This window comes from Triturus cristatus, chromosome 5_1 (genome assembly GCF_964204655.1).
Source record: "Triturus cristatus chromosome 5_1, aTriCri1.1, whole genome shotgun sequence".
NCBI classification, from domain to species: domain Eukaryota; kingdom Metazoa; phylum Chordata; class Amphibia; order Caudata; family Salamandridae; genus Triturus; species Triturus cristatus.
The window spans coordinates 361586138-361606181 of record NC_140587.1 but is presented as its reverse complement, the minus strand read 5'-3'; the positions used below and the strand labels follow the sequence as shown (position 1 = coordinate 361606181).

At 42.5% G+C, this 20044-nt stretch overlaps 1 protein-coding gene across 1 annotated transcript in view; it reads right to left on the bottom strand.

Annotated features, from left to right (window-relative positions):
- Positions 1-20044, bottom strand: part of SYBU (syntabulin) — a 208833-nt gene that overhangs the window by 175628 nt on the left and 13161 nt on the right. The window lies entirely within an intron of this gene.

Sequence of the window (20044 nt, the reverse complement as noted above, 5' to 3'; positions counted from 1 at the left end):
AAGTCAGCTGACCACAGTCCTTGCTTGCCTTGTGAAATTTTCCGTGAGGACATCAGCAGCCGGGGTAATCTTCGAGTGAAATGGAACGTCCTTGGCAGCCTTGGGAAAACAAAGGAGCCTTAGAGAAAGACTCTGAGCATTGGTCTCATTGCCGAGGAGAAGTAGAACTAACAAGATACATTTGCGATTCTTGGTTCCTGTTCCGTAGTCTTTATTTTGTGATTTTTCCTGAGCGGAGATTTTCGAATGTAGCAATATTACATCCTTTCCTTCTCGCTCTGCTCAGCGGTCCAGCGGACATTACAACTTTTCTTTGTATCTTTCTTTTGTTCGATTCAGTATAAGAATCGTTAGCCTAGAGAGGGTCTTGCCACTTGCCATTTGCCTTTGCCGCGTACCGAATCTGCGTTGCTGAGGATTGATGCTGAAGGGACTTCGTCTTGAGAGACTTTACCGAGAGACTTGTCCTGACCCGTTCTGACATTTAGCTAGAATAGGTAACTATGAGAAAAATGATTTATGCTGCTTGATTTTCTTTGACTAATTTTAGATAAAGCAATATAACTTGAACCCTGATCTCTATCACATGTGCTATATTTTCTGGTGTGAAAGAGCGTGAATGTATGAGCATTTAATTGATTGTAAGACTCTTTGGAGCAGTCCTAGAGGAAACAGTTAATGGATGCATGTTAGAAGGGCAGAGTAGAGGGATGTGCTACTGTGTCAACGAAAGTAATTATTCCGTGGTAGAGCAGAGGCAAGCGCTGTTCTAGAGAGAAGCGGGATTCTTGTGAAAAAGACTTTCCTTTACTATTCTGTGGTTAGCGAAGCAGACAATGGAGATGTTTGTATGTTGTAACTAATAGATTTTGTAGAATATGAAACGAAGTCTACTGAGAAGGCTTTGTAAAGGAGGGGTAGACGAGTGACAGGAGACAGGAGCAGAAGCGACTGCAGCGACTGCTGACGTCATTCAGACCGCGCTGTGATTGGGTAGTGGCTCAGAACAGTGCTCGCGCTAGGATTGGTGCGTTGGTGTGCGTCGCGCAGGGATTGGAAGGAGTATAGAGTGACGTAGACGCTCCAGGATTGGTGCGTTGGTGTGAGTCGCGCTGTTATTGGACAAAAGATCGTACAGCTGCGGAAGGGACTAGAGAATATTGGTAAACGTTAAAATGTATTACCGACCGGAGGAAAAGAAGAAAAAATCTTTGTTCGGTAAAATAAAAAGGTGGTTCGACAAAGATAAAAATGTAATAACTAGAGAGGGTGAATTGCTACCTCCGACGAGAACTCCTGCATCCTTCATGGTTGCGAAATATGGGTATCATACCTGTATATGGTTGGATAACTGGGCTAAGTATACTAAGGATGATGGTGTTTTAGCATTCCCGGGACATGGTTCATTTAATCTGGCCGTGTTGAGAAATTTACGGGAAAAGATGATGTGTCTAGAGCCTAGACCAAGGCCGACACAGTTTGAGGCGTTGGTGGAATGGGAAGATGAGGTGCATGAGCGAGAAAAGCAGAGGAGTGGAGGCAATTATAGGTCCTTTTTTGGGAGGAAATATGATCGTGAGACTCATCATGATCGAATGAGGAGATGGCGAGATGCTAGTATGTCAGAGGGATTATATCCTATGAGGACTGTTGAAGAAGCGGAAGGGAGGAAAGGTGCCTGATACAGAAGTGAGAAGGTATGGGGCTAATGATTATGAGGATGAGGTCTTGGATGACATGATTTACAAGAGACCACCTCCGTATAGACCAGAACCGGAGGAGAGTACGCCAGTTTCTACTCCTGTAAGAGATACTTTGCGAATTATTAAAACTGAGGTTGTGACACCTGATCTGAAAAGTGGTAGCTCTTTCATGGAAAGGGAGAGAGAGAGAGAGCGAGAGAGAGAGAGAATCGAGTCAGTGAAGAGAAAACAAGAGAATTATCCAGAACAACGTCTGAACTGACTGAGAAAATCTGCGAGTTGACGAAAAATCTTGAAGCGGTTACAGTGCCTGTAACTATTGGTCCGGTTGTGCCTATTTTTGATAAACAAAGAATGGGTGAAAATAATTTGACAGTTCCTTATGTTGGGAATGGTTTGGTTGGTACTTGTACTTTGGAAGAATCAAGAGTGAGAACAGGAGGAAATGATTCAAGGCAGTCAAGACATGACACATGTAGTGGAGGATCAGATGTGCAGCCTAATTCAGGATTGAATACTGGTTGTTTGGGAGGAACAATTTTGGAACCACAGAGGATGACAGAACAAGTGGGTGCAGTGAAAAAGTCTACTGAAATAACAGCTGAAGATCTGAATGATTGGTTGAAAGTTCTTCAAAAGAGGGATAAAGATTCACAGGCAATTGATGTAGCCAGGTTGCGCATAGAATTGGAGGAGCTTATTGCAGGGACAATTCCTACAGATATACTCAAAACCCATCATGATGGAGAGTTGTTATTTATGTGTAAGAGCATCACCTGGAGGGCTAAGAGTGCCCATGACAGGTTAAAAGTGATAGCGAATGAACAGGGAGTTGACATGGATAAGGTGAAAGCTTTGCAGAAGCCTTACAGGGTGGATTTTACAGACAAAGATATTGAAAATCTAAATGGTGCTGGCAGAACAGGACAGATTAAGGAAATGATTGCCTTATTGCGAAAATGGGGTGATGTAGAAAAGTGGAAGGATAGGTGGTACAAGAAAAGGGAAGATTCAGTGGACAGGTCTTACTCAGCTTTTCCTGTAAGAGAAAAGGAGAAAACAGTGGATGCTTATCCTATGAGAGAGATTCCTGGAGGAGGATATGTACATGTCCCATGGACTAGACAGGATATTTTATCATTTACAAATGATTTTCCTCGACTGAGAGAAAAGCCCGTCGAGTGGTATAGGCAGGTAGACAGGTTTGTGAAGTTGTCAAAAGTGCTGTGGATTGACCTGAATAGTCTGTTTGATATAATTGTTCCAGCAGACTTGTGGGCTGAGTGTAAAATAGTTGTAGATTAGCCTGCTAAGGAGTATCCAAGAGATCTGAAAACAGGAGCACCAGATCCAGAGGTTATGAAGAAGTATGAGCAAGTAATTGTGTTCCTGAAAAATAAAGTACCCCCGAAAGAGACAGACTGGGTTAAGATAGATCGAACACATCAGGAAGCAAAGGAATCAGTTCATGCTTTTTACGAAAGGCTGATACTGGCTTTTAAACAGTTCAGTGGAGATGAACACCTGGGTGACAAGGATTTGAGTCATTTTGTTTACAGATTTGTATATGGCCTGAGACCTGAAATCAGTGAAAGAATACGTGAGCATACAGTTGATTGGCAGAGTAAAAAGATTGATGAAATCTTGAGACATGCAAAGTACTTCAGTGATGAGATTGAGGCAAAACAGAGAAAGCTGAAAGAGAAAGCAATGTGGGCACAGGTGAAAGTTGCTGAGAGACAAGAAGCACAGTTGATGGAACAGGCAAATAATCCAGAAATTAGACCCAGATATGCGGAAAAAGGAAAGGGGAATTTAGAGGAGGCTAAGAAGAAATTCCCTTGTCACAACTGTGGACAATTGGGGCATTGGAGATCCGAGTGTACCAATCCACCATTAGTGAGTAATGAGAATAAAACCTTAAATCAACAGGTGCAGAACGAGGGGTGTAATCAACAGCAGCAACAACAGAAGGTTGTCAGACAGCAGAGTCAAGAGCCAAAACCGCCCTTGCCGCAGAATAGAGGGTCCCAAAAGTATAACCAGGACTCAGGATTCTACAATGATGAGCAGGTAAACAAACCGAGGCGTTCTAACCTGGTACAGCAGTACTGGTTAAAGAATGAGGGGAGTGAGTCTGAAGGAGACTATTGACGGTGCCAAAGAGAGGAGGAAGAGTGCATACTTGGTGCAACTCTAGAAATAGACCAGGCAGGACCATTTGTAGATGGGAAAATAAATGGGGAGAGTGTTACTTTTTTGGTAGACACAGGAGCGACGAGATCAACTGTCAGGTCAGCAGATATTAAAAATCTTCCTCTCTCGGACGAGGCAATCCAAGTAGTTGGTGTAGCCAATACACAGATTAAGACTCGTCTTACCGAACCAGTAAGGGTAAGAATAGGGAAATTTTCAGACATGCACAGATTCGTAGTCTGTGACACCAGTCCAGTGAACTTGTTAGGTAGGGACCTATTGTGCAAGATGAATTGTACAATTTTTTGTACTCCGGATGGAATAGCTTTTGAGACAGCAGATGAGGATGTTTTGTACCGGATGACTCTAGATAATAGAGAGAGTGAGATTGTTGGTACATATGCTGTGTTTAATCCAGATGATTTGCCTCAGGAGTTGAGACACACAGTGAAAACAGCGGTTTGGGATTTTACTGGAGAAGATGTGGGATTGATGAATAATGTAGATCCAGTGAAAATTTCAGTGAAAGAGGGAATCACTTACCCTAATATCCCACAGTACAGACTGACTCCAGGGATAATTGAGGGAATAACCCCTATAATTGACAAGATGATTCAACAGGGTGTTTTGAGAGAGTTACTGAGTAGCCCGTGTAATTCATCGATAATGGGGCTGAAGAAACCTAATGGAAAGTTCAGGATTGTGCAAGATTTGAGAAAAGTTAATAAAATTGTGGTGGCATGTTGTCCTATAGTGCCAAATCCTTCAGTGATTTTGTATCAGATTCCTCATGATGCTGAGTGGTACACAGTGATTGATTTGTGTCACGCTTTCTTTTCAATTCCAGCACTTTGAGAATGCCGGAAACGTGAGAACAGCCGAAGACGCGAAAGAAACGACGCATCCTCCAGCAAGACGATCAGATATTTAACAACAAAAAAGAGAGAATCCAGCCAGACTTGAAAAGACAAGTTACACCCCGCGAGCCGGCATTCTACATATAGAACGGCAAGACAAAGAAGAAAAGCCACCATTCACGTAAATGAGCGAATAGACGTCCGATTTCAACCACACATCAGCCCTGAAGACGACCTTATAAATATAACATAGGTCCCCAATGATAAAGGTCGAAACGCGTTGGCGAATAAGCAAAGATCGAGAATATTTTGGGAGAGATTAATCTAGACACCATAACTCCCACACGAGCATATACATAAAACTAACAAAATCTGTCTGCTCATTTAAATCCACTCAGCCATAATTTGACTCTGCCCAGGACCGCAACAATAGTTTGAACTATAGGAGCCAATCAGCTCAAGTTCACAAAGACAATTCATATCGGACAAACGATCAATGTCATACTAAAAATTGGATTTTTGCTTGTTTTCAAATTTATTGCAGTGTTATTTTGATATGTCATGAAGTCACTGTATAAATGTAAATACTTGTCACTGTTTTTTGTATATAATATGTGCATTGCAATATGAAGTAGTGTTCGTTCAGTCGAAAACTAAGAAGTAAGTGAAAAAATCGTTTTCAAATCGCAGTCATTAAATAGACTAGCTGATAAAACAAGTTGTGATCAATGGTGTCAGAGGTAAACCGCATGTTGTAAAAATTCTTTTCAATTCCATTGCATCATGACAGCCAGCCGATTTTTGCATTCCGGTTTGGCCAGCGTATTTTAGCATGGTGTCGTATCCCACAGGGGTATACAGAGAGTCCTTCGATATTCAATCAGTTGTTGAAAAAGTCATTGGAGAGTTTGATCATGCCTGAAAGCTCAGTACTAGTGCAGTATATCGATGACTTACTTGTGGCATCAAAGACACGTGAAGCTTGTGAAGTAGATACCATAGCTTTACTGAATCATCTGGCAGATGGAGGGTTAAAGGTATCTCCAGCCAAATTGCAATTTTGCAAGAAAGAGGTGCATTATCTTGGACACAATATTGAAAAGGGTCTGAGAAAGGTGACCGATGACAGAATCAAAATTATCAGAGGAATGAGAGCCCCGATGACCCAGAGAGAAGTGAGGATGTTTCTGGGGATGGTGGGTTATTGTCGTCAGTGGATAAGTAATTTCTCCCTGATAGCAAAGCCACTGATTAAGTTGACCAAAAGTGAGGTGAGAGACCCATTGGAACTGGATGGAGAACAAATGGCAGCATTTGAAGAGTTAGAAGAGCAGAATGTGTGAAGCCCCTGCTTTGGGAATGCCAGACTATGAGAAAGAGTTTGAGTTGTACTGCAGTGAGAGAAATGGATGTGCACTTTCAGTGTTAATTCAGAAGCACGGACAACTGAGAAGGCCGATTGCGTACTTCTCATCGACACTTGACCCCGTAGCTGTGGGTTTGCCAGGTTGCCTGAAAGGAGTAGCTGCTACATGCAGAAGCTTGGAACAGAGTGAGGGCATAATAATGGGATATCCTGTAAGAGTGTTCGTACCTCATGATGAGGCAATTCTTTTGACAAGAAGCAGGACTCAGTACATGTCACATAGTCGGCTGACTAAATATGAGAAAATCATTCTGGGAGCATCACATGTGACTCTTGAGAGATGTGTGAATGTGAATCCAGCAACGTTGTTACCAGATGCTGACAATGTGAATGTTGGAGATGATGTTGATCATGATTGTTTGGATGTGCTTGACTACTGCACGAAACCGAGACCAGACATAAGAGATTTGCCGTTGCCTGAGAGTGATCATGTGCTGTTTGTGGATGGATCATGTTTGAGAACTGATAATGGTGTGCTGAGTGCAGCATATGCAGTGTGCAAGGTTTCAGAAGTTATGGAAGCTTCGCCTTTGAAAGGAGTGAGATCTGCTCAAGTGGCTGAATTGGTGGCATTGACAAATGCTTGCAAGATCGGGAAGAATCTGAGAGTGACTGTGATGACTGATAGTCAGTACGGATTTGGAGTCGTTCATGACTTTGGCCAGCTTTGGCTACAGAGAGGTTTCTTGACGTCGAGTGGGACTCCAATAAAGAATGCTGAGGTGATTGGGAAATTGCTTGAGGCGATAAAGCTGCCTAAAGAGCTAGCAGTTGTGAAATGTGCTGCTCATGGACAAGGAGATGATTTTGTTACTCTTGGTAATAGATTTGCCAATGACATAGCACAATATTGTGCTAAAAACAATCATTCGATTAATAGGGCACGAAAGAGGGAAATGTCTTTTTGTTCTGTGATGTTTACTAATGTCCTGGAAACGTGGGATGAAGTGAAACAGTTGCAGGATGAGGCAGGAGATGAGGAAATGAGGGATTGGATCAAGGCAGGTTGTGCCCCAAGAGAAACAGATCATGTTTGGATCTACAGAGATGGTAGACCAGTCATGCCTAACTCAATGCTGTCGACAATGGCAAGAATGTATCATGGCCAAGGACATCTGGGGAGGGACGCAATGATTAGGTCTTTTAAGCAGACCTGGTACAATGCAAAGTTCAGGTTGATTGCGGAGAGCATCTGTCAGAGATGTTTAATTTGTCAGCAGTTCAATACTGGGAAAAAGACAGTGGTGAGCCTAGGAACAATAGGCAGAGAAGGAGGTCCTTTTACCAGAATGCAAATAGATTTCATTGAAATGCCCCAAGTGAACAAATTGAGGTATGTTCTAGTGGTAGTCTGTTTGTTCTCAAGATGGGTGGAGGCCTATCCGACTAGGAGAAATGATGGAATAACAGTTGCAAAGTTACTGTTAAGAGAGTTGATTCCTATGTACGGGTTCCCAGTGACCATTGAGTCTGATAGAGGTGGACACTTCTATAATGAGATCATGGGTTTGATTTGTGAAGCATTGAGCATACAGCAGAAGCTACATTGTGCATACAGACCAGAGGCTTCTGGAGTCGTGGAGCAGATGAATGGCACAATTAAAAAACGAATTGGTAAGATGTGTTTAGCCACTGGAATGAAATGGCCTGATGTCTTGCCTCTAGTGCTGATGACTATTAGGTCTACTCCAGATAGAACCACAGGTTTGAGTCCGCACGAAATCTTAATGGGACGTGCGATGAGACATGCATTTGTGCCTGTCAACAAGTTGATGACAATAACTGATTACATGATTTTGGATTACTGTAAAGGCCTGGCTGACACAGTTCATTCTGTGTTTCACCAGGTTGGAGAAGACGCTACTACACTTGAGAGGAAGCAAGCCCATGATCTGAGTCCAGGGGACTGGGTGAGGATTAAGGTGCACAGGAGAAGAAATTGCTTGGTTCCAAGGTGGGGAAGGCCAAGACAAGTCATTCTGACTACGACAACTGCAGTAAAGTGTGCCGGTGTGAAAAATTGGGTGCATGCGAGTCATACTCTGAGAGTTCCAAATCCAAAAGATGGGACTGGTAAGGAGTATTTTGAGGAATCAGATTCCAGTGATGATGCAGAAACTGAACCAGTGAGAATGGGGAAAAATCCTGAAAGGGGTGAAGGTGAAAGAGAGTTGAGTGATTCTTTTCTTTTTCCAAGAGAGGCTTCAAGAGAAACATTGAGAGTCTCAGAGGAGAGACCGGATTCTGTAAGAGTGCCTGAAGTTCCAACAAACAGTAGAAGAGAAAGGAGCAATTCCACAGAGACTACACCTGAATCAGATGAAGAGGTTGAAAATCCACTTGAGATTACACCTGAAGAAGTAGGGTCAGAAGAAGTTAGAGAGGGACAGATTGCGGAAGACCCCCGAGGAGGTGTAGGGAACATTCCTGATAAGCTAGGTGAAGGGACAAGTAGACAGCAAGAAGATTGCGTGTTGGAGACCCGAGGAGGGACAGAATTAGGGAAGTCTCAATCGGTGGTAGAAAAGACTGTGGAGCGAAAGAAAACTGTTGAAGAACAAGAGGCAAATGAGACAGAATCAGATGAGAGTGACAATGAAAAATCAGAGGGTCGAGTTCTGAGAAAGAGAACTTGGATAAGAGAAATAAATAACAAGGAGGTGAGACCAAAAAGGGTTGTAAGAGGAGATCTTTGGCCCAACAGAATAAAGAGATTACGATACAGACTGACACGAGCAAATTCATCGAAAGCTGAACAGGTGAACGAGGTGTCGAGTCAGAATCAAACAAGAGGTGAAAAACAAAAGGTCTCAAAAGAACCAGAAGAGATCAAGAGAATCAGAAAACCTAACCAGAAGTATAGGTCACCGGAATGGACGTATGTGGCACTGTCTGAAGGGGAAGAGGCAGAAAGTCAAGGAAATCCAGAGGGGACCGTACGAGAAGTGGTTGAGGAGAAAACTGTTGGAATCCTGAAAGTTATTCTGACTGACATTGGAGAAGAGTCGGATGCACAGGATGTTGTTGATGATTTGATACAATTTGATGTTGCTGAAGAAGAAGTGAAAAGTGATGAAAATCCAAATTGAGTGAACCAAAGGAGTCACTTGGAGAAAAGTGAAAAGAGAAAATCTGAAATTAGCTGTGTGAAATAATCTAGAGTTCTAAAACTCAGTAGTGGAGTAGAAGAGGCTAAGTCAAAAGACACCGCCAAAGTAGTAAAATGGCTAACACAGAGAATAATCAAAGTAGATGTGCCTTTTTGAAAAGATGGTGTAGAATGTGCTGCTGCTGTACTGGATTATTAATGCTATTATGGGGTGTTTTAGCTTTATTAGTTACTTTTAGAGTTACAATAGATACTTTTGGAATACATACTGAGAATGTGACCAATGTAGAGAAGAGTTCACAAAAAGTAGTTCCAACTAGAATTAGTAACACTTACGTACATAAAGATAGGTCAATTAATTATTTTTCTAGCAATGTTTTTTCAAAGTTGTTGTACGAATACGTAAAGACAATGGAAGTTAGGGATTGCTACGTCTGTATGCAATTACCTGCATCCGTTTCAGAGGGTGTTACTTATCACCATTTACCAGCTACGTATGGAATTTCATGTAGTGTGCTAAGTAGTGTTTTTTATTTGTTAGGGAAAATAGATTATGAGATGTCTAACAAAGATAACATTTTTGGGCAATTGCCTATGGATAAAAAGCTGAATCCGGCTAAAGAAGCTAACATTTTTGGTGAGATTTTTATTGAGAAAGAAGAATTAACCTTAGATTACATTTTTAGAAACAATTTAACTTGCAGTCTGAAAGAAGAGGAGAAGGCTTTCCTAAACATGGTAGAGGAAAGGAGAATGAACATGCATGAGAAGGCAGGGAAGTATAAAGTGAGTGAGACAATTTGGGACATTGAGATGGGAAAGGAGTTGAAGAATGGGGCCAGTCCGACTTTGGCTTTAGATGCACCACAGAAGGGTAAACTATGCATTACCAGGAAGAAATCCCAATATGATACATATTTTGTTGGGACTAGTGAGTGTCATGATACATACTTCATTGCAACAGGATGGGGTTTTAAAGGTGGTGAAGATCCAGTTTTCCCAGGAGTGTATTATGTTTGTGGGAACAAGGCTTATTACAAGTTGCCTGACCATTGGTATGGCACGTGTTATGTGGGCCTGGTCTTTCCAAAGATTTTTCATATAAATAGGATAGAAGATGTAGAACACATTAATTTACTAACACGTTTTAAGAGGGAAACTTGGTCAGAGATAGTGGGTGACATTTTTGGTGCTTTAATTCCAGCAGTGGGAATTTCTTTGAATGCGTATGGGATTCGGAAACTGTCAACAGTGGTGGATCGCCTATCGACAAGTACCGCTGGAGGGTTTCTTTTGGTAAATACGGAGATGATTGCCGAACGTGCCATGTCTATGCAAAATCGACTTGCCCTTGATATTTTATTGGCCAAAGAGGGTGGAGTTTGTGGAATGCTGAAAGTTCAACATTGTTGCACTTACATTCCTGACGAAAGCAAAGACCTAAAGGTCTATATCAAAAATATTACTGATTTACATGAAGAATTAGTACCACTTGAAACTGAAAGTGTCTGGACTAAAATAGCTAATAAGATAGTTGCTGTTAAGAGTTTTATTGCTAAGATAGGTAATACCATTATTGGTCAAATATTGTTTCCTTTGACATGCATAATTGTTGCTTTATTGATATTAAGATTGGGGTGTTTGTGTTGTAAAAACAGGGGAGGGAAAAAGAGAATAATTAGAAGCAATGCTGAAAAGAAACAAAAGAGGTCAAGGAGAGATCCACAAGAAATAGAATTAGAAGAATTGAGGGAGAGTGTGTACTTGGAGTCAAGGAGGGATGATGTGAGAGAATCTGGTGTTTAATGTTGTGTCATAAAGACATTTTCAATTTCTCCTAAAAATTGGGACTAAAATTTTCCTTTTTGGGTGGTTTTTGTGGTGATAAGATATCACCAAAGGGGGGATTGCTGGAGCAGAGTTTTCTGTTGAAAATTTATTGAGTTTTAAGCTCCAGTTTCGTCTATATGTTATGGTTTAAAATGACTAATTTGTAACGACTAATTAATAGTTTGTTTTGTCCGGATTAACCAACATTACTAATGAGGGAAACTACACGTGGGATGCCTATATGTTGCTTAATAATAATGTGCGATTTTAATCACAAATGCTATTTGTTTTGTGTTTGTGTGTTTAAAATAACGTGTACTAATGCTTTGTAGCATTGCAGAAGGCTAGATAAGTACATACACATAAGGGTATTAGAGGGGTTTAACACTGTACAATCATTATGATGTGGTAACGTTGTTTTTGTCTCTTTTTAATAGATGGTCCGTTTTGGCCTAAATAAAGATGGCTGCCATTTACAGCCTGCGCTCGAGTGATCGAATTTTTGATGAGAGGCCTTGCTGGACATGGTCGAGAGTCACTTGACCACAGCCTTTGCCTGGTTAGAAAGTTTTCTGTGAGGACAGCAGCTCCGGGAACGAATCCAACTGTCCTTGGACAAGGATAAAGCCACAATGAACAATGACTAAACTGCGGTGGCTCTGCTAAGATATCAAGGAAGAGCATTTACGAAAGAAACATTTGCAAACTCGAGTTTCCTTCTTCCGTCTTTTTATTTTTGTGATTTTTCCTGAGCAGAGGTTTTCTAAATGTAACCAAGAGACTTCCTTTCCTGCTCGCTCTGCTCAGTGGCTCAACGGATTTCTAACATTTGTTTGTAACTTTTATTTGCAACTTACACTATAAGTATGTTAGACTACAGAGGGTCCACGTTCGTTCGCTGGATCATTCTTTCATCGCGTTTGGACGTTTCCTATGCTGAGGACGGCGGCTCGAGAGACTTTACCGAGAGACCTGTCCAGACCTATTTAGCTAGAATAGGTAACTATGAGAATAACGATTTTGCTAATGATTGACTTTTCATTTGAATTAATTTTGGATAAACAAGCAATTGTTTGAATTTCAGTGTTGGGTGTTTATTCTTTGTCATTCATTGAGTTTCAGATGTATTTCTTATGTTCAAAATCATGACTCAAGGCAATATCATTAAGGTCGCATTGACCTCATTGTAGATGCAGATTGGTTTAGGTTTTCTCTCCTATACTCAGTGTGGATAGAGTAATAGTGTGAATTTAGTGTGATGGGCCCTAGCGTATGATGTGTGATTGCGCGTGTGACTGTGGATTTACTCTGTCCGTGGAAGCAGGGAGAATTTATATGCGCCGATCTGCAGCACTACAACTGTCGTTATCTGGTCGTGCTAGACCAGGGCAGAGTCAAAGGTCAGGGCTGACTGTGATGGATCAGCACAATAAGACAAGCACCAGGTTTGTCCCGGTGGAATGTTTAACTTAAGGCTTAAAAATGTTTATAGAGAAAAAGCGGTAATCGATGAGTCATTGGCGGGGCAAGCTGAATCCAAAGTGTGCCTTAACGACAGTAAGTGCGGGGTCCTCGTGCGGTCGTCTGCGAAAGCAGAAAAGCTCCGATCAGGCACAGTCCAAATTTTGTGTCCAGGAAGCCCTCAATGTTGACCGGTTGCTGCTTGGCATTGGTCTCCATGAAGCACTCTATGTCTGGACCTAAAACATTTCTGGAAGTCAGATCTTCTTCAGCGGGGCAAACCAGCAAGCTGAGGTTAACTGGTGATTTAATGTCGACGGGAGTGACTTTACCAGAAATCCCGATCTCAGTCAGTTCTCCAGGCAGAACATTTTCAAGTCCCAGATTTTTCAGTTTAGACAGGAGGAGTACACCACAACATTAGCCAAGGGCCCACAACCTGCCAGGCACCACTTGGGGGGGTTAAGACTCACTCCAACAAAGACCTGCAGCAGGGTCCAGGACAGGTCCAGTAGTAATTGGTCAGCTAGGCAGCTGCAGGCAGAGGGGCCTCTGGGAGCTTGTTGTGTCCCAGTAGTTCAAACAGGAGGCCAGCCAACTGACCCTTGGAGTCACTTCCGTGGTCATGGGCTCAAGGAAAGCAGCACCACTCTTCCTTGAGGTTCTTCAGACAGCATAGCAGTCCTTATTCTGGTTCTCCATAGGTCCAGGAGTGCTCTAAGGTGGGTACATGGTTTAGGAAAACAGTGGTCTTGGTGAGTCCTGAAGAGGTCCTCGGGTAGCAAAGGCTACTAATTACTAGACTAAGTATTACTCAAATGAAGTTAGTAAATACTGGATCCGGATTGGACTCAGTAAGCAATGTATGTGTGGACACAATGTTTCTTTGAATGACATCACATTTTATTAACATCATAAAAAGGAATATAATAAATTTTTTTAAATGTTCTTGTGCTCACACATAAATACGTGACAGTGCGTGAAGTGAGAGTGCTTAGTGACAATAAAACTTAACATCGCATTGAAAACAATATTCAATATATATATATATTCAATAGTCTAATAATTAGTAGCCTTTGCAACCCGAGGACCTCTTCAGGCCTCACCAAGACCACTGTCTTCCTAAACCATATTACTACCTCAGGTCACAGTATTTTGGGGTTCCATTGTTCTCAAAACATATCCTAAGTTGGGTACATGGCATGTCCCATTTATGCTAAGTGCCAGCCTGTGAGTGGGTAAAATCCAGTTGTCTGCCCACCAAAACAAGTTCTAGTTAATTACTTCCCTCCCACTGGGTTTTAGGCACCCTGTCTAGAGAGACAAAGGAGAGGTAGGCCTAGGTGTGAGCTTCATTTGCCAGAGACAGGATAGGCATCATCTAAAATTCAGGAAGGGGAAAGGCACAGCTGCAGGCAATCCAGTCAAGGGAGGGGTCCCCCTCCAAACTCCTTTGTCCACCATCTGGAAGCAATACACATCTCAGCACAAGGGAGCAATCAGGGAGTAGGTGGCAGCTGGACACTGGCAGAAAAGCCTATCTGGCTCAGGTAGGAGAATGACAACTTTTGACAAGTGTAATTTCCAAAACAGTAATACGAAATATCACCTGATCATTAAGTTGGGTTTTTAACTACTATTAAAATGAGTCCTTGAACCATTTTCTATCTACTTCCAAACCGGAGTTGGCACTTATTACATGTAATATTGTGAACACGTGTTAATCTATTGGAGAGACAGCCTTACCATAGTAAAAACTTTGGAGGTTTTCCAGTACCAGGGCATGTAAAACATTAAATATACCTGCCCTGCTAAATACAAAGCACCCTGCTGTATGAGCATTTAGGGTCTACCTTGTGGATGATTTATAAGTATTAAAGAGGAAGGTGTAGGCCTGGCAAAATGTTTGTTTTGGCCGGTCGCAATGGTGGTTTAGAGCTGCACACCCAGGCTGCACTGGAAGGCCTGGAGACATGCTTTCCAGTGCCATTTAGGGGCTGGCACAATGGCTGCTGCAGCCTATTAGTAGTGTTTAATTGACCGGCCCTGGATACATGTAGCACAATATACTGGGTACTTACAGGTAACTTAAATGTGACAGTGGGTAATTGCCAATTTTGCAATGTTTAAAGGTGAGAGCACAAGCCATTTACCACTGGTTAGCAAGAGTAAAGGTGCAGAGTTTTATGGCCATCAAAAACAGGTTTAACAACAAAAGGCAAAAATCTGGAGTCACCGTACAAGAAGGGCAAATTTGCAACAACCAAGAATCTCCTTCTAGAAAATCAGTATTACCCCAATTCATACATGTTTCCAAATATTAACCATGTATTAGTAAATCATTTTGTTTGTGGCGCAAGCATATGTATTTTAGAAAGATCAACTTTCAATTACAAAACCAATGATAATGAGTGGGACGACATTCCTTATATAGCTCCATCACTACATATGAAAACATGCTATCTTTTAATCATAGATTTCTGAGTTCTTCTGCTCTTCTTTTGAGTTCTTTTAAGAGATTATACTTTCCCTCATGTTAATATATGCAAATTCCACTATCTATATTCCCCGTCCCCGTTGACTGGAAACATGCCAAAGGCAACCCCCTCCTGGAAAAACCCGATGGACCTCAAAAACATCAGGCCCATCTCCCTGCTTCCATTCGCAGCCAAGGTCATCAAAAAGACCGTCAACACCCAGCTAACAAATTGCATCGAAGCCAACAATGTCCTGGACATCTCCCAATCTGGATTCTGCAGTAACCACAGCACCGAGACCGCCCTTCTCGCTGCCACAGACGACATCCGGTCCCGCCTCGACCAGGGCGGAATGGCAGCCCTTATCCTTCTGGACCTCTTGGCTGCTTTTGACACCATCTCCCACCACACCCTAGCCACCCGACTCCACGACGCTGGAATACGCGGCAAGGTCCTCAACTGGATATGCTCCTTCCTCGCCGCCAGAACTCAGCGGTTCAGACTCCCTCCCTACCTCTCGGAGCTGACAGAGACCAACTGTGAAGTGTCCCAGTGCTCCTCCCTCAGCCCCACCCTCTTCAACATCTACACGGCCCCCCTCACTACCATCATCAGTAACCACAGGCTCAAATTTGTCTCCTATGCCGACAACACCCAGTTAATCCTCTGCCTCACCAATGAACCCAACATCACCAAACACAATTTACAAGGCGGGATGAAGGCCATCACCACCTGGATGATTAACAGGTACCTGAAACTCAACTCTGAGAAAACAGAAGTTCTCATCCTTGGCTACTCCCACTCTGAATGGGACGACTCCTGGTTGTCCCCGCCCTTGGAAATGCCCCCACCCCGACAGACCACACACAAAACCTCAGCATCATATTAGACTCATCGCTCACAATGAACTGCCAGATCAACGCCGCATCCTCGACCTGCTTCAACACCCTCTGCATGCTTCGAAAGATGTTCAGATGGATCCCATGCAAATCCAGAAAAAACTGTCACTCACACTCTAATCAGAAGCAGACTGGACTACTGAAACACCCTCTACACTGCAATCAACAAGAAACTCCTTTGCAAACTCCAGACTATCCAGAACGCCACAGCCAGACTAATCCTTGATATCACCCAACACCTCTGCAATCTCCACTGGCTCCCAGTCGAAAGAAGAATAACCTTCAGACTCCTCACCCACGCATACAAGGCCCTCCACAACATCGGACCAATGTACCTGAACCACTGCCTCTCCTTCCACGCACCCAAAAGACACCTGTGATCAGCCCACCTCGCTCTGGCCACCGTCCCACGCATCCACAAGACCAGAACGAGTGGAAAGTCCTTCTATTACCTCGCAGCCAAGGCCTGGAACAACATCCCCCTCCACCTTCGGCAAGCTCCCAAACTGCCCCAGTTCAGGAAGGACCTCAAGACCTGGCTCTTCAGATGACCCCCATCACTCAACGGAGCCGTCCCCCTCACCCCAGCACCTTGAGACCCTCATGGGTGAGTAGTTGTGTTTTACCAACCCTGATTGATTGATATAGGCCTGTACACATAATGCAGTATATAAAGCTAATCAGTGCTTAATTGGAGCCACAGGTTGCAGATAAGGCCCACTGGCAGTCATGTTTTTGGGACCAGCAGTGGGTCATTGACCCAGAGTAAGAGAGAGAAAATATTAAAGTGGAAAGAAGGTGGAAACGCGAGACTGAAAGCACTTTGCAAAGGGTGAAAGCAGGGAAGAAAAATATCCTGTAGGAGTGAGGTAAAGTGGCAGGGACTATCTGCAGGTGGATGGAAGAGGCAAACATGGAATCAAGACAACACAGGTTTGGTATTCAGCGTCTCAACCTTCTGCAGCACCAGCTGCAGGTTTCTCAGTAAAATTTGAGTAGCAACTCTTATTATTTTACAAATTAAGCCCTGAACTATTTTTAAAACTATTAATGAATGAATTAGATGAGTTGTACAGCTCAAACAGCTGCCCTAACGGGCATCCTGGCACTAAGCCAACAGTGCAGGGTTCCATACTTCATTCTGTACCAAAACTATTGGAAAGAAAACAACAATTTTTCACACATTTTCCTGAATTGAGATTCATCATCCAACTCCCACAAGAATAAGGGAAGGTTGTTCCATAATTTGGCTGCCAAATGCAAAAAGTCTTTGCCTCCCATTCTCCTCAATCTGAAAGTGCGAAATAAAGCAGTCTTGCTGTATTGGATATGAAGTTTCTTACTGGATTATATGGAGTTTAAATCTATCTCTCAGGTATTTTGGGTCGATCTTATGTTATATGCAGTGTACCAGGGTCAAATATTTAAATGTATTAAGTTTTCACGCAGGCAGCAAATGTAGCTGTCTAAGATGAGTTAATATCATTGAATACCTTGTCAACTTGAAAATCACCCACGTAGCTGTGTTCTTCACTACCTGCAGCTTGGTGTTGAGAGTTTTATGAAGTCCGAGATGGAGGTTTGTGGATTAATCAATACGTGAAGTGATTAAGGCATGTATCATTGTTTTTAGTGCTTAAAGGTAAGCTAATTTTTTTCAAAGTCAATAATAAAGCAAACCATTTACCAGTAGTGGTGAGAATTTGCTGGCGGAAAGACAATTTACTGTCAAATTATACCCCCAAGTTTTTAATCACAGAGGTCAGGAGGAGGGGCTGGTAAACCAACCGCCCACCGTTCATCTGTGCTAAAACTATTCACAGTCCAGAGGACTAAAAATTGTCCTTTCTCTGTTACATTTCAAGTAGCTCTGTTCATCCATTTAATGACCGGACTTAAGCAGTTTTTAAAGTTGCTTCTGGCATGCCAGGTGAAACGCTATCCAAAGATAGGAGGAGCTGAGAATCATCTGCATAGGATACTGCTTTGAACCTAAGAGATTCATTCAGCAGAGCTAAAGGGTCCATATACACATTGAAAAGAATCGGACTCAAGGAAGAACCCTGTGGAACACTATACCGGAGCTCCTTGTTGTCTGTGGAGCACTGGCACATCACAACTGGTTGATATCTATCCCATAGAAAGAATTTCACCAGTTCCAAAACCAGGCCACAAACTCCCACCTCTTCCAACCTTTGAAGCAGAAGGGAGTAACAGATGGCGTCGAAAGCTGCTGATAAATCTAAATGCATGAGGGCAGTGTTCGCACCACTATCTTAAGAGACATTTAAGTACTCTGAAACTTCTAGCAGGGCAGTTTCTGTACTGAATTTCGGACGAAATCCTGACAGGCAAGGCTGTAAAAGTCCTGTGTTTTTCAAATATTCCGACAACTGAGTATGCACCAGTTTCAGCAAACATCTGGGAGCAAGCTGGTAGAAGGGAAATGAGACAGAAATTGGCTCGCGCCTCTGGATTGGCAGAGGGTGTTGTTGTAGTGGGTTCCTTTTAGCCTGTTTCCACAGTGATGGCTCTGTTGCTGTAGTTGGAGAATTATGAAACAGCACATTTATCACTGGACTAAGGATCTTTATGGCCTTAAAGAAGCACACCCTAGGAGGTCAGGGATCCGCGGAGGGTTCGGTTTTATGCGCTAATTACTTTTTCATATTGCGCTAAATGGACTTTTAAAACTAGACAAGGTAGTTTTGTTTTTGACACTTGAAGTGATGGAAGTTGCCACTCCTGGTGTTCTTTGTTATTTAAATTAAAACCAGATTGCAGTTTTCTAATTTTCTCCTCAAAAATATCTGAGAAATCATAGCAAAGATGGCAATTTAATTCCATTCAAAATCTTTTTAGCTATCGTAATTTTCTGAATAATACGCTCACCTATTTATGGGTGTTTGTTTACCAATGTCATTATTTCGGCTCTCCAGTTTTTAAAAACAGACTTCCAGTCGAGGAAAAGGTTAAGGTCTGTACAAAATATGTTTTTATAAGATTAATCTTACTTGACCCACTATCTATAGAAGTTTCTCTGTTTCCTCTAGCCGAAGTTACTTACAAGCAATAATCCCCTGGCGTCCATGTTTGTATTTCTTCCTCTCTGTCAGGAGCTTTTCCCTCGCAGTCAGGCATAGTGATACCAGCTCCATCTTTTCTCTGCGTGTATGACAATTTCAAGTTCAACTACGTAAGCAAATCAGCTGCTTGTGTCTTCTGTCGCTCCATTTCTCTTTTCTCTATCTTTATTATGTTCCTTTTATATTTCTATGTAATCACATCCCTGCATGCGATGTCAATCAGCTATCACTCACTAGCGTTTTTATCTCAATGCCAATCTGAGAAATACACATCTTGATTATTTTCCATACAAATATGATTCATAAATTCTTGATTTGTGGCAGGAAATTAATATCAGTTACTTAAGGTGGCCCTCCTGATATGCACTGTCCTAGTCATGATTCAGCAGCTCACTCTGCTTATATGGTACCGATTGTGTGTAGTGTGGAATAGAAAGTGGAATTATTGTGTGGAATTTAGTTCCACAGAATTACATATTGCCCAGTTTTCCCAGGTGCAAGACAACCAGAGCCTATTTTATAAGCATTGTAGCCCAGGATTACAGCCAGGGCATGTTTCCCAGCCTACACAACCCTTATCCATGTTGCTGGAGAAGGGGTCACGGTTGCAATGCAGACTTTTCCATATCCAATTTTAGGGGAGAGAATTTGGCCTAACGGCTAGGGCGGTCGACCTCGGAGCTAGGGAACCGGGTTTGAGTCTCGGCAGGGAAGCTTAACATCACTTAATCTCCCCGTGCCTACCAAAAAAAAAATTCAATGTGTCCATCTGTAACATGACTGGTGCTCATGTAAAGCGCTCTTATACCTTCGGGTCTAGTTCGCGCTATATTGAAAAAACTACACTGGCCAGATTGCACAGCCCATAAAATCGGGTTTAATGCTCCAGCACCCGGGAAGTCTGGGTGCACAAAGACTGGCCACTTAGAACTGAGCAGAGCAGATTCCACACAGACTGAAATTATGTAAAATTCAGGCTGTGAGAAAGTTGATTATTATT